Source organism: Periplaneta americana, chromosome 7, assembly GCF_040183065.1.
Source record: "Periplaneta americana isolate PAMFEO1 chromosome 7, P.americana_PAMFEO1_priV1, whole genome shotgun sequence".
NCBI lineage: Eukaryota > Metazoa > Arthropoda > Insecta > Blattodea > Blattidae > Periplaneta > Periplaneta americana.
In genome coordinates, this window is record NC_091123.1 from 102,116,597 (window position 1) to 102,136,958 (window position 20,362).

At 37.7% G+C, this 20,362-nt stretch overlaps 1 long non-coding RNA gene across 1 annotated transcript; it reads left to right on the forward strand.

The window, feature by feature from the left end:
• Positions 1 to 17,126: 17,126 nt before the first annotated feature.
• Positions 17,127 to 18,657, forward strand: LOC138703314 (uncharacterized). Its single transcript, XR_011333090.1, has 2 exons — positions 17,127 to 17,549; positions 18,306 to 18,657. It is a non-coding gene; the product is annotated as an uncharacterized lncRNA (long non-coding RNA).
• Positions 18,658 to 20,362: the final 1,705 nt, after the last annotated feature.

Below are 20,362 nucleotides of genomic sequence, written 5' to 3' on the forward strand. Positions count from 1 at the left end.
GCGCTCTGGTCTCGAAGCTGGCTTCACTACTACACAAGACAGTCTGGCTTGCTCTCCACTGACTTTAACAACACTGCCCTACTGACTGACTGACTGACTGACTGACAGACTTTCACTTGCGTCTTCTCTTTTATAACCAAACTATAGTTTCGGGAAAATTCGCCAAAGATTCCACTCTCGAAATATCTGGATTTCCACTTCGACGGACTTCTGGACGATTCGGGAGGGTCCGTCCTCCCCCCTTCACTTCGCACGTAGCAGTTTGCTTCCTTCCATTCTCGGAAAGAACCAGATGCGCGCGCAACCTCCCCTCGCGCGTCGCAGTAGTACACCGCCCCTCTACCCTCTCAGCATCCAGACGCTCCTCTCGCCGCCACACCTAAGCGACCAACGGACACGCGTTCGAACCCCGGTGTAGCTGTCACAATAACAATACATTTTCACCGTCGCCTCATATTATAGCGTTGTTGTTCCTGTAATAACTCCTATGTGCAAAATATAAAATTTTTGAGTAGGAAGAAAAATCGCATTTTTTCATTCCATGGCAATGGTACATAGGAGATCGTGAATTCTTAAATTTTCGAAAGAAAGAAAATAATTACATATCACTATATATGCTGTATCACTATTCAAGTTATTTGAAAGGTTTAGAACCATAGTGGGCCAAGCGCCATTACTGAAGACGTAGAAAACAAGGGTTAAAATTAAGTTATTACCATAATTCAATGGAAACAAAAAAGCAAGTAATGTAAAGTATACACATTAAAACTAAATGATATGTCAATCTTCATTATACTATGGTTGCATGTAATAACAATTAAGAAACATGTTAAAGTATCGTCATTGCACCAAATAAGTGGTCTCTGGATCAAAATGATCGCATTTTATTTTTTTTAATACAATTTTAATTAAGTAACATATTAAAATGATTTATTCTTCTATGAAAACGAATGTTCCCTGGATCGAATATTCTATTTTAATTACGTAATTAATATAAGCTTATTTCTAACGGGTGCAGCGGAGCGCACGGGTAGGGCTAGTTATGCTAATAAATATAGATACAAGAATAAATATATTGATGTGGGTGATCCTCAGGACTCTGTTTTGAGCCCTGTATTGCTTTATTTTATATGTAAACGATTTACCCATGTATTTAGGAAATTAGTTTTAGTGTATGCATGCCGGTGATACTTCTGTTATTGTTACAGATGGAAATGAATTAAACTTTGAGACAACCTGTTGTGAACTGTTAAAAGTTGTGAAAACATGGTTTGATAGCATTTTGCTTTACTTATTAATAAGACTGGATGTATTCACTTTCACAATTCTCAAAAGAAAAAATTGAAGGACATTAATATTTCTATTCAAGATCAATACTTAAGTAAATGGGAAACTACTAAATTTTTGGGCGTTACATTTGATGATTGTTTGTCTTGGAGACCCATTGTATAAGTTTATTTTCTAAACTCAACAGTATATTTTGTTATCAAATCAGAATTTTGAAGATTTTAATTAATCGTGATGTGTTAATATCTTTTTATTTTGCACAAGTTCAGACAAGGCTTTCATATGACATTTGTTTTTGGGGATCTGGAACCATATAGAATGACATATTTTATGGCTCAAAAGCTTTTTTTTATTGGATAATTTTACGTCGCTGTATCAACATCTAGGTTATTTAGCGTCTAAATGATATGAAGGTAATAATGGCGGTGAAATGAGTCCGGGGTGCAGCACCGAAAGTTACCCAGCATTTGCTCGTATTTGGTTGAGGGAAAACCCCGGAGAAAACCTCAACCAGGTAACTTGTCCCGTCCGGGATTCGAACCCGGGCCACCTGGTTTCGCGGCCAGACGCGCTGACCGTTACTCCACAGGTGTAGACGGCTCAGAAGCGTATTGTCAGGTGCATAGCGGGTGTTGATAGTAGAATCTTCTGTAGGGAATATTTTTTAAAATTATAATATTCTCACTGTTTTTGGTACCGGTATATATATATATATATATATATATATATATATATATATATATATATATATATATATATATATATATATATATATATTTGTAATGTCTTGCAATTAATTTATTCAAATCTTTCTGATTTTCACCAAAATATTGACTTTCATACTTATGATACTCGTAACAAAAATAGTTTAAGTATTCCAGTACACCATTATTATTATTATTACTATTACTATTATTATTATTATTATTATTATTATTATTATTATTATTATTATTATTATTATTATATTAGCAGAACTTATATGTATTAAAATTGACAATAGCTTGCCTGACGACATCACATATACAAATAAACTTATTAAATTCAGGCGTTATATAAAAAGTAATACATTTCTGACCCTACAGTCTAGACTCTAGAGGATGCACGCATGGGCCCTTGAAATGAATCATGTATTTTATATTTGATTTATTTTAATTTTAATGTATTAATGTATTTTATTGACAATGTCTATGCATATAAGCCTTTGACAATAAAGTTCCATCCATCCATTCATCCATCCGTCCGTCCGTCCGTCTATCTATCTATCTATCTATCTATCTATCTATCTATCTATCTATCTATCTATCTATCTATCTATCTATCTATCTATCTATCTATCTATCTATCTATCTATCTATCTATCTATCTATCTATCTATCTATCTATCTATCTATCTATCTATCTATCTATCTATCTATCTATCTATCTATCTATCTATCTATCTATGTATCTATCTATGTATCTATATATGTATCTATCTATCTATCTATCTATCTATCTATCTATCTATCTATCTATCTATCTATCTATCTATCTATCTATCTATCTATCTATCTATCTATCTATCTATCTATCTATCTATCTATCTATCTATCTATCTATCTATCTATCTATCTATCTATCTATCTATCTATCTATCTATCTATCTATCTATCTATCTATCTATCTATCTATCTATCTATCTATCTATCTATCTATCTATCTATCTATCTATCTATCTATCTATCTATCTATCTATCTATCTATCTATCTATCTATCTATCTATCTATCTATCTATCTATCTATCTATCTATCTATCTATCTATCTATCTATCTATCTATCTATCTATCTATCTATCTATCTATCTATCTATCTCTCTATCTGTCTGTCTGTCTATCTATCTGTAAAAAATATAACAGAATACAAAAAACTATAACGTGAATATTATTTATATCGATAAAGAACGATAAGAGAATATAAATGATAATTTTAATATTACTTATATCGCTAAAGAACACTTAAAAATAAAATGAAAACTTGAGCAAGGTTCGAAATCACAACCTTATAATCATTAAGCGAACACTCTACCGGTGCTCTACGAGAGGCATATATGGAATAAATTCATAGATCCGGAACTGCTTCTACAAGCACATGCCTCGTGTAACATCGCCGTGACCCGAAGTGGACTTGGAAAATATTCGCTGTTCGCGAGTGCGCCACTTTATTTTGACATCTGTACAGTGTGTAATTTAAGTATTGAATGTTACTAATAACTCTTTATATGTTCATTTTATGAAAATATACCAAAACCAAAAGTTTTTGGATATATCTAAGTAAAACTTACAGCTGTGGTCTCACAAACGTTTTGATTCATATACAGGGTATGTCAAAATAATAGCACTTATTTTTAAATGGCACTCTACGTTATATTTTACATATTTGAAATGTCCATTCAATTTTACAGGCAAATAGAAATTTGAGTCGGCATAAATGATGCATACTATCTTGTAAATGTTATGGTTCTTTGATATGCTTTGTTATGTAATACAAAATAAATGTGTGTATTCATAATGGAGTAGGCCATGAAACAAACAAAATAATATCATAACTGTTTCAGAGTATGTTTAAAATTACGTTTCTTTCAAATGCTTTGACATGTAACACAAAATAAATATGTGTATTGATAATGGATTAGGCCACGAAACAAGCAAAACAATATCATAAATCAACAATGACTCCTTTTCATTCCTGAGTTTAAAACTCTTCATCATGGCATTGCTTTCCGAAAGGGAAATCCTAATGATGGTTGGTTATGGTGACAGAAACAGAAATGAACAGGAGGTATATGATTTATTTGATGAGGTACACCCATATAAGAACATAACACAGTAAACAGTTTCAAAAATAGTAGAAAAAATTAATGGAGCGGGAAGTGTCAAGAATAAACCAAAAGTTGGAAGACCAAAAACAGTTACAGGTGATGAAAATGCCCTTGATATGATGTAATACATTGAAAATGATCCTCATAAATCAACTACACAGTTGACACTTGAGTATGACGTGAGTCATTTATTAGTTTGGAAATTGCTCAAATCATAGAAGTGGCTGGCATCCATACATAATTCATTTTGTGCAAGAGTTAAATTAGGGTGATTTTGATAGAAGGAATGAATTCTGTGAAACAATGATTGGGATGATAGATCAGAACCTATATTTTGAGAGTGCATCATATTTTTAGATGAAGCAACTTTCTCTCTACATAGCACTGTCAATCACCATAACTGTCGGTATTGGTCTCCTCACAACCTACATTTGAAGGCAGAAGCACATACACAATTGCCACAAAAAGTCACTGTCTGAGCAGGTTTAGTGGGAAGTAGCAAAATTGGTCCATTTTTCACAGACAGAAATTTGAACTTTGATAAGTATCAACTTCTTCCGCATGATGATGTTATCCCAGCTTTTAGACAGTTGTTTCCTGGTGTGTGTCAAGGGAACATCTGGATTCAACAAGAACGTTCACCTCGACATCATGGTACAAGAGTAATGGATTTCCTCACCAAATGTTCCCTGGTAGATGGATTGGAAGAAGAGGACAGATTGACTGACCAGCTACATCACCTGACCTCAACCCATTGGATTTCTTCCTCTGGGGTTACTTAAAGTTCAAGGTGAATCATGATAGACCGAACAGTACTGAAGACCTTAAATTAAGGATTAGTAATGAGATGGAACTGATCATTCCTGAAACTGTGAGAAAGTCAATGGACTGTTTTCGTGGTACACTGGGGCATTGTTGGGACGTTAATGGCTCTAATTTTGAATATTTGTTATCATTTTAAAAATTCTCTGAAACAGTTATGTTATTGTTTTGTTTGTTTCTGGCCTACTCCATATGAATGTACACATTTATTCTGTGTTAAATTATGAAAGCATTTCAAAGAACCATAACATTTACAAGGGAGTACCTATTCATCATTTGTGCTGAGTCAATCTTCTGTGTATATGTAAAACTGAATAAATATTTGAAATATATGAAATATAATATAGAGTGCCATTTAAAAGGAGTGTTATTTTTGCCACACCCTGTATATGAATTGATACTTTTGTGAGATGACAGCCATAAGTTTTACTCAGATATGTCCAACAACTTTCGTTTCTTGTATTTTTTCATAAAATGATTATATAAAGAGTAATTAGCAATATTCCTTACTTAATTAACATACTGTATATTGTTATATATATTTTTAGTTCTTTCCCCCTTATTTCATCTTTTTTGGCTTTTATACTTCGTTTTGCCCTTTTTAGGTTTATAAGTGTCATTTAGCCCTTTTTAGATTCTATAAGATTCATGTATTTTACGGCAGGATACATGAAACGCACAATTGCGTTAAAATATTTTAGATACTTTACAAGCAACAGAAAGGGCTAAATTCTTAGAACCCTAACTCTGATTACACTGACCAACAAAAAAAAAAAAAAAATTGAATGTTTCTTGCACTTCATGAGTCAATTCTTACTAATTTTTGGTTGAGTAAAACGAATATGACAATGAAAAATTTTTCTTAGCTCTAATTTCTGTGATATACAATAGGTGGAAGTATTTCAGTTTAACGGATTAAGAGAAAACGATACATTTTAATTACATATGCCAACAACATTGAAAGTGCATTTAATTTTTTTTAAATGGCAGTTACATTCTAAGAGTTCTAAATTTATGGAAGAATACCTGGCAGATGGTTGGGTCTGAAGAGAATCATGTGTGGCTTCATGAGATCGTCTTCTTTTAGCTTGCCTCTTGTAAGTGAGTTCCGGAGCATCCCTAAGCAAAGACAGCAGTAATCCGCAACATTGTTTCATTCCAGCGGCCCTGGTATCTTTGTTCCATAACAGAAATATCGTGATGGAACCTTCCTCCGTGTTTATCACTGAAAGCTCCGCAGCTAGGAGGGAAAAAGTCTAGGTGGGAGTGGAAAAAATGGATTTTAAGGGACATTTTGCATCCGAGTTGATGGTATTTTTGCAGGAGCACTGTCACCAACTGAGTGTAGTTATCATCTCTTTTGTGGCCTAAAAATCCATGAATAACTCCCTTGAAGGCTTCCCAAACTTCCTTTCCTTTCCCCGCCAAAACTTGGTCAAATGCAGGATCCTTTACAAGTTCTCGAATTTGTTGGCCGACAAAAATACCTTCCTTGACTTTGGCATCACTTAATTTCGGAAATTTCTCTCTTACGTATTTAAAGGCTTGTCCTTCTTGGTTCATACCTATGACAAAATATTTTATCAAACCCAGCTTAATATGCAGGGGTGGAAGAAGAACATCTTTTGGTTCCACGAGAGGCTCGGCAACAACATTATTCTCGCTAGGGTTATGATTTCTTGCAGGCCAGTCTGCCTGAATATAATGTGATTTCCTATCCCTGCTGTCCTACATACATAAAAAGCAGCAATATTTTGTGTACCCCAGTTGCATTCGTAAGAGTACAGCAATGAGTTTTGGATCACCACAGATTTTCCACTTGTGTTTATGATATTCGATTGAGTCGAAGATCGCTGTCATATTTGCATAAATCTCCTTCATGTGAACTCCATGACCAACAGGAATAGAAGGAAGACGGTTGCCATTGTGAAGTTATAGAGCTTTCAAACTAAGCTTGGAGGAGTCTATGAATAGCCTCCATTCAATTGGATCATGGTTCAAATTCAAACATTTCATCAAGCCATTAATGTAGGAGCAAACAAGATTGTTTTTCTTCTAAAAAAAAGGGGGGGAAGCAGATCCCTGTGACGTTGTCTGTACTGTGAGACCCTGACATCACGTTCGAGAAGATTCCATTGCTGTAGTCTAGACCCTAGAATTTCTGCCTTCTCCTTTGACTGGTCAAGGTCTCTAATGAGATCATTCAATTCCGCTTGAATCAGTCTGTGCTGTTTATCATCTTTTTTCCTCAAAATCAGGGTCCTGGGATGTGGAAGGCTTGTTGGGTTCTTCTTCTTGTTCCACACTGTCTTCATTGTCTACTTCAAACACACAATTTTCATGGCATTTTTACAAATTTTACGCTTTGAAAACACTTCCAAACCAGAAATTCTGCATTAATTACAGCAGATACAATATGAAATTCACAGTGACAGCAACAATACCTATATTTGTAACTTACAAACAGCTGAACAATATTTGTGTTTTGTTATTTGACAGGTGTGCCAACTCCCAAAACAAAATTTCCCCCAAATTTCCCCCAAACTGAAAATGTTGACTCTAAAAAATGAAATGTCACTTTATCTACAAAGCAAGAGCTAATATGTCATTTTTATGGTGATTTTTTTAATTCAGCAGGTGGAAATACATAAGAATTAGCTATATTTGAGCAAGAAACATTTTCATTGTTGACCAGTGTTATTGGTAACAGCGTTGTTATAGCAAACATATTCTTTTATTTGCGTTGGTCTTGTTCAAATGTCGTATCAAGATATTTCCTTGGAAACAATTAGGGTACACGATAACAATTTGAAGTACTGATTTCTAAAGTTTCTTTTTTCCTTACTCATAACGAAATTTTGCAAACCTCTGGAGCACAAAATGCCGCCCCGGTCTGTCCATTGGTAAATATGGGCTTGAGTATTTACTTACCTGACTGTTGGGAACTCTAGCTCATGCTCTGTCATGGCCAGCACTGACAAAGCTGGACATTTTGATAGTCTGAATCTAGTGTTCAAATCTACGTCATTGTAGTCAACAAGCTGAAAATTTCGATAGTCTGAATCTTGTGTTCAAATCTACGTCATTGTAGTCAACAAAAAATGTAGCACGTTCTTTTATTCACCTTCTTCTTGTTCATATTCATCGCCATTACCAATTTTCCTTATGTTTATCTGATGTCCCTATCGGCTACGCGCCATTTTCTTTCATGCCAAAGCCAGTTTGCCTACTTTGAATAATCCTGTTTTACCAGCCAATCTTTCGTGCGTATTGGCTGTAAAAACAAGACAATACTCGTAAATGAAAATAAAATGACTGCAGTCTTTGGCAATTTTTACGCTTAATGATGACAGAGTGATTGACAATATCTTCTAGATATTAAATATTTTACAAACTACAATTTTATTGTCTTACTTGTGGTTTGTAGTGTAGCAAAAATGTTGTTCCAGCCAAATTGTCAGGTCTGGAAGATTCTAGTTGCCTCGGGAGTGTGCGCGTGCATCCAGCTAGAAGGAAGGCGGGGTGAAACGGAACTTGAGTATGGTAGGCGCTGAAGCGCGGTACGGGACGAGGGAAAGGAAAACTACGGGACGACGCGGAGCGGAGAGAGCAGGGAAAACATCTGGAAGCAGTTCTCTCCCGAAGATTCTGTAAGCCACTCCGATCGAAGTTTCGAGATGATATGGTTTAGTAATAAAAGCGCGAGTAGTCTTCGGCAGTTAGTTAGTCTTCAGTCAGCCTTCAAAACTTGTCTTGGACAGCGAAGATGTATCCAGAGGATCCGAGTTCGAAGTGCACTGAACTTGAGGAGTCCGTAACTGTGGCAGCGTCCAGGCGAGTACGGCCTATCCGGAAGACTTGAGTTCGAGGTGCAGTGTACTTGAGTGAGTCCGAAACTGTGGCAGCTCCAGGCGAAGGCGACGAGTCCGGATGTCTTGAGTTCGACGTGCAGTGAATGTGAACAGTGAGCTAGAACAACTAGCCAAGGCGAACGAACTGTGAACCGAGAACTGACAGTTTTGTTCTGCACATAGTGTTTGTGAACATTAGTTGAAATTAGCAGTACATAATACCCGTGTATTGTCATTGTCGCTGTGTGGAGTGCAATAACGACTACTGTATTGCTGAGTTGGGTGGAATACACATTGTTGTAGGGTGAATCATTAAGAATAAAAGACACATTGTTAGGAGTGTGTGGTTAAGAGTTGAAAAAACGTCACATTGGTGTCAGGTGTGGGACATTGCCGACATAATGGAAAACCTACAGCACATCCTGCAAGCCATCATGGAAATGAAAGCAGACATGAACAAGCACATTAGTGAAATAAAAAACGATATAAGTGAAGCGAAAAACAACATGAAGAAACACATAAGTGAAGTGAAAAGCGACATGATTGGAGTGAAAGGCAACATAAGTGAAGTGAATACACAAATTGTTATCGTTTCGACGCATGTGTATTTAATAGTTACCCTCGTGAAAGATGAAGTTAAAAGCGATTTCGACAAAACTAAACGAGAATTTCGCAAGTGTAAATAAAGCAGTGACCGAACTAAGACAGGACGTAGACCATTTCGACGGCAAAATTCGCGCTCTCGAGCATCGTCGAGAGCAGACGAGTCAGTTGCTGGATAAAAATGCTGAGGAAAACAAGCACATATTCACGTTCATGGATCAACATACTAATGAAAACAAGCACATACTCATGTTAATGGATTAACATGCTAAAGAAAACAAGCACATACTCGCGTAAATGGATCAACATGCTGAAGAAAGCAAGCACATACTCTCGTTAGTGGATCGCCAGGCTAGAGAACAGAGACAGATAATTGCCGAAGAAGTTCAAAGGGCCGTGGAAAAATCGGCAACAGAATTAAAGACCCCATATACTGGCCCTGTGGAATCAACACCTCTAGCCAGACATTCGAACGTCAAGACGCCGAAGTTTGACGATACGACGTCCTGGGCAATTTTTCGACACCAGTTCGAGGCTAACGCAGTGCATAATGGGTGGAGGACAGCGGAGAAAACTACCCAGCTGCTGACTGCGCTTCAGGGACAGACTTCGGAGATACTTAACAGCGACCCAGAAGAGGGAACAGCCACAGAGATAATGGAGGCCTTGGAGGGACGTTATAGTGATCATCAACTTACGGCAGCATTCAGGACCCAACTGAAAACGAGAGTCCAACAATCAGGCGAGTCCCTACAATAATTTGCGATGGCGCCAGAACAGCTGGCCCATAAGGCCCTCAGGGGCCTACCTTCTAGCTTCGTCGCTAAAGAGGCGGTCTACACTTTCGGCAACGGAGTTGGAGGTCCCGAGATCAGACAACTACAATGTTGAGCATCGCACCAACGACGAAACTCTGGCGGCGGCCCTCAGGATGGAGGCAGCCAAGTTGAAGGTTAACGTGTCGGCATCGCACCGGATTATGAGCGTCGCGGCGGCCGACGTCGAGGAACGCCAACTGAAGTCACCCGAGTCCACCTCCTGGTCCTGCGGCGAACCTGGACACTTAAGGAGTGACTGTGACCGATCTGGCCACAGACAGGAAAACTAGAAGGGACCGATGCGAGGAGGGGCACGTCGTACAGTGGTCCGAATCGCTTAGAACCCAGGAAAAAGTAATAACTCCTTTTCTAGTGGCCATATTAACTTGAAATTTGGTACACTTATTATTAATAAATGTATCTGACGTGTGCAAATTTGAATGACATTTAGAAATGAGGGGTGAGATAATTATGCGTTCATTAATAAGGGCCAAAGTAGATATTTTATCATACTCCTGTTCTTTTATTGCAAAACTTGTTAAATGCAATAATCGTAGTCATTTTATTACACGATTTCATCAGCAACCCCTAATATAAGGGTTGAAAAGTTACATAAGTAATGTAATCCACAAGTTGAAAATTATATAGGCCTATAACCTGTATAAGTTATAATCGAAATTCAATTAAGGATTTTATTTTTGTGGATGAGTACATTCTTTCATTTAATAACATAAATAATCCGTTAATATTTTCCTAGTTTTGTAGGAGTATCCAAAATGTTACGTACCATTTAATATTACTGGTAATATAACTTTTATGAATTTGCACAATTGTAAATTCCATTACATTATTGTGCTTAATTATATTAGAATATCTACATTTTTATACATTTTGTTATGAAGTATAAGGCTAAGCAGAAATGAAGTATGCATTTTAATACTTACAAAGGTGTTGATCTTTTGCATCTGAGAAATGTGTCTTGGATGCACTGAGTAGTTTCATTGTTGTAAATGCAGACAAGTTGAAATACAGAATTGTGTGAAGGTCGCAATTCAAACACCAATCAATCAATCAATCAATCAATCTTCTTAATGTATCCGGCTGTTTGTTGACAACATAGACTCCAATATAGTCCACTGTAGTATTTTCAGTTTTTGTTTTCATAAGAAATGAGGGGTATTTGATCGTTGTTCATTGCAGATTCCTGTTGCTAGTAGCCAGAGTTGGGTTGTAGTCAATATACTGCAGGGCTCTCTCTCCTGCAACTGATACTGATGATTTTAATTTACTTCTTTTGTGGTTTATGGATGGACAGTATAGAACAATGTGTTCCAGATCTTCATCATGATTATTACACCAAGAGTGATTCGAATTTCAAAAAGGAAGACAAAATATTCTTACGTGATAAAGTAAAGAATTTCAAGAGTAACTTAGATCTCCAGCCTGTCACTCGTCCCCGCAAGCTGATGTTTCAAATTCGTCGTCTTCTCCCCCTTCTCTTCCTCGGATATTACCAAAAGACCAAGTACTTCCCAAGATATATTTATTTTTTTTTCTTTTGGTGGTTTATTCAAACTGGAAATTAATGGGTCAGAAATCAACATTCATCTGCTAAAGAGGTCTAAATTGTCGTCTCATTTTGAAATTCTTCGAATAACACTTTCTCGAAATGTTGTCACATCTTAGTTTCTAGACTCAGTGGCATTTTCTAATAATTCTGCAACCGATAAAATAACTGAGCTGCCGGTACAATTACAGATCAATGAAAAATAATTTTATGTAGGCCTACTTGGGTGGCGTACAGTATTGACATTTTGAAAAATGTCTTTACTTGCTATCATTGACAATACTTTTCAGAAGAATAAGAAGTAGTAGAAGAAATATCTGTAAATGGTAACTAAATTTATTGATATAATCAATCTGAATTTTTACGAAGATACGAGGTTTCGCTGCGGTGACTAATTTTGTTCTAACGATGATAATATAGAGGAAACAATCACATTCTTATTACACTTTCTAGTGACTTTCTACTATGACTGTCCAAATTTAATTCAATTTTATCCTTTATATATTGTACAACATATTCTTTATGTTGCACAAGAATCTTATTACTATTTTCTTTAATTTTCTCGTAAATTTCTTCGCAACTAACTCGTAAATTCATTTTTACACACTACATTATGCACACATTATACAATGATCTGAAACCAACAAAAGTCCTCTGGATATGAAAAAAATTAAGGGCCTTTGTTGTTTACTTCCAACAAATCACTCCTTATTCTTTTAAGTAATCAAACATAACTCTCGGTAAGTGTGTATGGCACGACACGTGTTGACGGACCAGGCGCATAGATATGATTCAGAGATCATAATTCGCAGGGTTTCGGGGTGTTGCAGATGAAACCTTCAGTGACAAACTTATAAATGCCTCCCAATATACATATAATGTAAGTTTCACGGTGTACAGTGGTGCGCATTTTTTCAACTCTAAAACAATTTTGTTTTTTGCTCAAAACACGAGCAATTGAAACTTGATTTATTATCAGTACTTAGATACAAAAAATACTGAACTCTGTAATTGTTCCTAATACATAAGACCATAACACATTCATACAAAATTTACTTAGCATTTTACTTTGCATCATTAAGGCAGACAGAATGTTCAGAAATCACTTATAAAAATGCAGAATTAATCAGGAAAGATTTGTGTCACTTTTGCCCGTAAGTATTGACCAGAATGACTATTGAGAATTATTATTGACGTAATTTTGTGTTTTTAATATGAAGTTCGAAAAATGACTTTTTTTCTGGCAATTTAGCAATCCGGACCACTGTGCGTTGGCGCCGTCATCACCATCCCTTGGCTAATCTTGAAGACGGTTAACAGAAGATGCGATGATGGGTTGATTGCAGACGGATGAATAAAAGGCCGTCCATTCAGAGTACTGGTAGACACCGGGGCGTCGCTCACTATCTCTAGGCGGGAAGTCGTGCGTGGACTAAATGGGAGGACACCGCTGTGCCGATATGAGCTACGTACTGCTTCAGGCGAGAGCTAGCCCATCCAGAAAGTTGTTTTTCTGGATCTGACCTTGGGAAAGAGGAGACTGGAGACGTGGGTGTTCGTCGCCAACATCAATGAAGACGTCGTCCTGGAACTCTATGCTATGCGGTTTTTTGATGCGACGGTGGACGTCCGGTGCCGTGTCCTCCGATTTGGTGACGATGATGTGTACCTGAGGAACGTTGAAGACCAACCCATTTCTAGCAGACTCATTTTGGAGAATCAAGTGAATATCCCAGCAGGCTGCGAGATGGTGGTGACGGCACGACTGTATGGACAGCCTACGAGAAACCTGCTCCTCGATTCGAAAATAACTCCGATAGATGGGGTATATGTGGCCAGATCATTACTACCAAACCAGAAGGTTGTACTGGTGAGGGTACTGAATGTCACCAATCGGGGCAAAGTGGAGCCTAGTGGAACAGTACTAGGTAGCGTCGAGCCGGTACTGTTTGTGACGACTAAGGGATATAACCAAGAGCATCACCGTCTACATCCAGATCTAGACCCATTACTGAAAGAGCTGGCTCGAGAATTGCCGGGGAGCAGAGTAGAAAGGAGACAAGTCCACGATCTATTAACATAGTTTCAGGATGTGCTCAGTCTCTCTGAAAATGATTACGGGAGAACAAATAACGTTCAGCACTGCTTGGACACCAGAAATTCTCGCCCAATCAGACAACATAATCGACGTGTAGCTCAAGCTAAACAGAGGGAGATTGACAACCAACTGGAGTGCATTAAAGCAAGAGGATCATCGATGAATCCGACAGTCGTTGGTCATCACCTGTGGTGCTGCTGAAGAAGAAGAAGAAGAAGAAGAAGAATAGGGACCTGCGTTTCTGCGTGGACTAAAGAAGACTGAATGACGTCACCAAGAAAGACTGATTTCCCCTTCCACGAATAGACGTCTTCTTGTACATCCTGGCAGGAGCAGAGTGGTCCTCAAGTCAGGGTACTGGTAGATGTCGTTACATGCTGAGGGCAAGGAGAAAACGGCATTCTCTGCAGGCCAGGGATTATGGCAGCTCACCATCATGCCGTTCGGCCTCTGCAGCGCCCCAGCTACATTCCAGCGACTAATGGAGTTCGTAATGAGAGGCCTGACGTGCGACACCTGTTTGCCGTACCTGGGTACGTCATCGTGATCGGCTAGAACTTCGGCGAACAACTGTATAATCTGAAAAAGTGTTCGAGAGACTGCCTCAAGCTACGCTAAAGTTGAACCTATAGAATTCTCATCTGTTCCAGAAGAAGGTCCGCTACTTGGAGCACGTAGGGGAAACCCGGGCAAAGCGGATAAGCAAAGATTAAACAATGCTACAGGCTATATTTTGGTGATCCCCAAACAAAAACTTCATGACTTTGGTTGTGACATATGTTGTCCATATATCTACAAAACAGCAATTCGTTTCTCGTTTCTACGGACAGTGATATGATTTGAGAAAGAAAATATAATTAAATATTCGCTTTGCCAGGGTACGCAGCCAAAGAAAATAATTAAACCCGGGCAAAGTGAATATCCCTACAACATTTTCACCTTTCTATTTAATTTCTATTCACTGATAATAAAATTAAATAAATACATAAACAGGATGTTAATGAGTCATATGAGACTATAAGAAAAGTTATTACAGCCATTTACAGCAAGTTAGATTAGTACAAAATACAATTTGAACAAGTCGACGTTTCACTGCCACTGAAGACTTGGATTTCTTCTGCTTTTCCTCCTGCCCATAAGTTACTTATCTTTCAACGTTTTTAATCGGTATAGATGTAACAGCTTCAGAGCGCTGACATTTTCTTAATTTAACTAGCATCTTTCGAGCATCCACTGAAAATCTGAGTGTAATTGATGTATTGAATATTTCTTTTCTGAAAATGCCGACATCAAAGAGGTAGTTGATTCTGAGTGGGCATTAACTGTTTCTTCAGCCGCTGAAGAAGCTGGCACCGCAGAATTTGTTAAATCTGAGCCAGCTGTCGTTTCGCTGATTTCTGTCTCAAGTGGGAGATCTGTAAGTTCATCTGGAGCAAAATCTTCATCAACAAGCACTTTGTGGTTGTATGGTCAGAGAGTAGAACCAATGATTGGAAGATTTTATTTCTGTAAGTGCTTCCTTCATAGCTACTTCAGACCATTTGGCTTGCTCCGTCTTCCTCTTGAAAAATTAAATCATCTGAAAACACATTACGACCTTTTTAAGTAAAACTTAAGCTCAGTGTTGCTGATTTATAATTTAATTAGTGTGACTTAATGCCTCCACTATGTAAAATGATCTAACACGCTTTATTACAATAGACAAATGCATACAAAAATACAGCTGACACTTATATAGACAAAAAAGTTGACAGGGCAAAGCGGATAAGTTATCCACTTTTCCCTATTCACTTTGCCCGCAGAGGCCACTTCGCTTTTCATTTAAGGTTATACAAATATGAACGTGAATAATCTTCTTCATAAGTACGACAGTATAGAAGTAATAGTATCACCTATATGTTACTACCATATAACAAAGAGTTTCTGCATTACTGTATGTTATACATATATTTTTCTGACCGTGAAATGTTTTAAGAACACAGTCAATTTTCTTCAAACACACGCTGACTTTTTTTCTCACTAGCTAGAATGACGATAATTCAGTTCCAGCAGCAAAATCTGGTTGGGATTCTTCCCCAACATAGCAGAAAACGCTACCTATTGGTGTTTCTAAGAAATAGACATTATTCTCTTAGCCCGGGTTATTCGTTTTGCCGGGTCTTCCCTAGTAGGGGAGCAACGGAGTGGCCACGGACCTGGAGAAGTTCCAAGCTATCAGGGGATGGCAGAAATCGAGGGACAAGCAGGAGTTGCGCTGCATTCTCGGCCTCTGCAGTTATTATAGGAGGTTTATAACCGGGTACGCCAACATCGCATTGCCTTTAACTCGGCTGACCGAAGAGAAGCGACAATTCCAATTGACGGATGAGGCGGAATTATACTTCCAAACGCTGAAAGATGCGCTCTGCACCGCTCCTGTACTGTGATACCCCATCCCTGGAAGGAAGTTCACGCTCGACACTGACACTAACAACGTAGGCATCGGCGGAGTACTCTCTCAGGAACAAGATGAACATTAGTGTTTGATTGCCTACTTGACCCGAACAGTCTCCAAGGCTGAAACGAAAGTACTGCGTGACCCGTAGAGAACTTCTTGCCATTGTGGAAGCCCTGAAGTACTTCCACAAATATTTTTTTATGGAATTCCACCTGAGGACAGACCATTCTGCACTCACTTGGCTATTGGACTTCAACAATGTGGAGCGGCAGACCGCCCGTTGTGTTCAATGCCTTGCAGGAACACATCTTCACTTCCGAACACCGCCAAGGAATGAAAAATTCCAACGCTGATGCCCTATCATGAAGCCCGTACTCGGAAGGATGCAGACACTGGCTGAAAACTGTAGAGCGAGATGAAGCCCACGCCGTCTGAACAATTGCCGCCCAGCCGAGCACAATATGGGATAACACCGCCATAAGGAGGCATCTGTTGGAGAACCCAAACATTGGACAGGTGCTGAATGATGTGGAGCCCGGTCAGAGACCAGTGTGGGCCGATATCGCCAATCGTAGCACCACTTACAAGAGCTACTGGAACAGTGGGAATACTTGACAGTTAAGGACAGTATCCTGAAGAGGACTTGGGAATCGGCCGAAGGTAGGACCCGAATACAACTTGTCCTGCCCAGGAGCAAGGTGAAGGAAGTGCTGGAGGAGACTCATACTGGCGTGACTGGAGGCCACCTGAGACAACAAGACGCTGGACAAGTTAAGGGCCTGTACTACGACTCTCGGATAAAGTTCTAGTTTAAACTTATCCGGCAGATGGCATATTTATCCGGAAGTTGGGTTGTAATTGCGTACTACGACTTTTGGTTATGTGCAATCTGGAGGCTAAACTTCCAGATTAGCAATCCGGGAGGCAGAGTAGCAGATTGGCGTTATCCGGAGGTTGGAACTCGGTGTTGAAATCAAGATGGCTGCACGTTGTACAGCTGGTGATTTGAAGGATCAATTTAATTTTGATACTGATTCTGATGATAAGTTCTGGAGCAGATGCTTCGTTATATCAGAACAGCAAAACGAATTAGGCCCCGTCCAAATAATTTTGAAGAATGGGATGACGAGAAATTTTTTAGACAGTTTCGAATAACGAAACCTACTACATGAAATCAATTATCAACTGAAACAAGACACAGCTCGTAAGTACACAGTTAATAATAAGCTACACTATTTCGGTAGGTATTAAATCAATATTTTGTATATAATAGCACTATAATAATTACTTTGAAGTACAGTAACCTGTAATACAGTAGAAGTGAGGTTAGAATGTTGCTTCATACAGGTGTTCTGTTGCACTTACAAGGTATGAAGGTGATTGATATAATAATATAGGGCAACCTACAATAATAACAGTTTCAAAATACTTTTATATAAAAAATAATAACAGTATATAATATATCAAAATCCTTTATATGGTAAACTACCATTTCTTCACAATTGCGTTACCACATTAAGATACAAATGTATTCACATATTTCGGTTCTAGTCAAGTCATATGTACCATAAACGAAAGAAAAATTGAGTGCCGACACCAATTTCCCAAATAAAGGTGGAAAGTTGCTGTGAAAGTGGAGTGCGGTGGAGAGGTACGGGTAGGCGGGATCGTTCTATCGAGATAGAAGGGTAGGCGGCAGGGAAGGGCAACACATTCATTTCATTACTGTGTTTTCTTACTAATTAAAGGGAAAAGACAAGTTTTCGTAAGATCGAGTTAGTGACAGGTTAGTATGATTTGCATATATTTACAATTGTCTAAAAAAAAATGTCAAAACTACATCCAAACCTCTCTCTTCCAGGCTATCCTGTAGGGAGTCCTTGCCTTCTTTTGGTAACGCTATTGTAAAGATTTACCGGTAAAGTTGTAACCAAATCTCATTGTTTATACATTTTTCCAGAAATAATGCCTTACCTCCAATGGACCAACTACTACTGGTATTGAGATTCTATGCCACTGGGAGAACATTGACAACAGTAGGAGATTTTTGTGGGGTCCACGAAGTTACAGCAGGAACTGTTGTCAATCGAGCTAGTGCTGCATTTGCTGCTTGGTTTAATTGAAGTGATGACTTTTAATGCTTCATTGGGAGTAGTTTTATTTGCTCCAGTAATTAAGTGCAAGGCTTATTCCCCCCCCCAAGGGATTCTGTCTCTTTTTGATGCTGTTACGAATACTTCTGAATAGTATTTTAATACAGGTTTTATGTATATATTATAGGTCTTGATTAAAGTTTTCCTAGAACTGTTTCATTTTGTGTCTGCTAGTTGTTTAGTCAACTCTCCGAAGATAGATTGGAATACCAATAAGGCATCACTCATGAGTAGACATCGGATTTTTAGGCACTAAAAATTGCAGTTTTAGGCGCCTAAAATAAGCTCAAAATTTGTAAAATTAGGCTCTATTTTAATGAAAATAGGCATTTTAGGCACATCAAGGTATCATACTTATTTCTTTCACTGAAATTTTTAGTTATACACTAAAATACGCACAAAAAAGTATGTTTAAACATTAAAAAAGAATACTATATTATATTTATAAACAGAGCTGCACAAATTTAATATATTGAAACTAATGAAATAATGATTATTGATATCAAGATTACTCATTTTAAGTTATTGAAATTCAGTTCCATGCTCAGACTTTATTATAATTATCTGCACAGTACACCACCAGAATTTTTTCTAAATTCTCCACAGTTAACCTTTGCCTTTTGTCACTGAGAATCATTTTGAAAGCAGAAAAACTTATTTCAACCGAAACTGATGTGAGAGGCGCAAATTTTAAATTAGGTACAATAGAAACATCAATACTTACTGGAACATTTACACTTTCCCCCGATATCACTCTTGATACCTTTTCCAACAATGAAAATCCTACATTCTTATTTTTAACTTTTTTCCCAGTTTCGCCCAAAGCAGAATGTATGTTCACTTGAGCTTCCTTTACTATTGCTATTTGGCTACAAAGAGATTGTTTTTCACTTTCTAATTGTTCAATGCTTGCAGGTATGAAAGAAAAGTTTGATGTTATGTAGGCAATATCGTTTTTCACTCGTGAGTCATTCAGACAATCTTTCACTGCTTTCACACACGCTTTCATGCAGAAGAAGCTAAATTAGTAGCGTGAAAAGCTGCCAGCTAAGCAATTAGAATATAAGAATATCATCCCGGCAATTGCTATCAAAGTTGTAAGGAAGAACTGAATATTATGAGTACATACGTTTGACTGGAGAATTCAAAAGGTTAAAGTGTAGTGGTCTTAAAAAGAATTATACCTCAGGATAGCTCGGTCAATGTATAAATATTATAGGCCTACTCATTAAAATTAATAGAATTTATATATTTCAACTATTGTTGCATACCTGTTTACTACAAATCTTGCAGAATATTATTTTTCCATCATAAGTGAATTCTGAATATTCTGTTAGCCATTGCCGGATCAATGTAGATTTTGCACTTATATTTTTCGGCATTATCACGTTAAACTTCACAGGAAAACGTCCTACCGCTCAAAACTTCTCAACACAAATAAGGTGAGGGAAAGAGCAACTGTTAACGAGCATTCAAATGAACCGCTGTTATTGAGATTCAATTGGACAAAAATACAAAGTTCCACTTATTGTTGCATTTCCTGGTAGTGTTAACACTAGGAGGGCTTTCTTTTAAATATTTTGTAATGGTTTACCCTATTAATTCGCAGTTTTACGACTTTTCATAAGTATTTCAAAAACACTCTTTCTCCAAAAATTGTGATTTTATGACACTCTGAAGGGCAGTACAGCTAATCGGTTTCAGACCGAAAACAGTCATTTTTATAATATAGAATATCTCTGAATCGGTAGCAGCACATGTTGTGATTGTTGCCTGCTTCAAAACTAAGGTTGGTTCTTTGTCGGCATTTATGCCTCCAAACATGTTAAATTCGGTGAAATCTATTGCGAGTGTCGTGAGATTC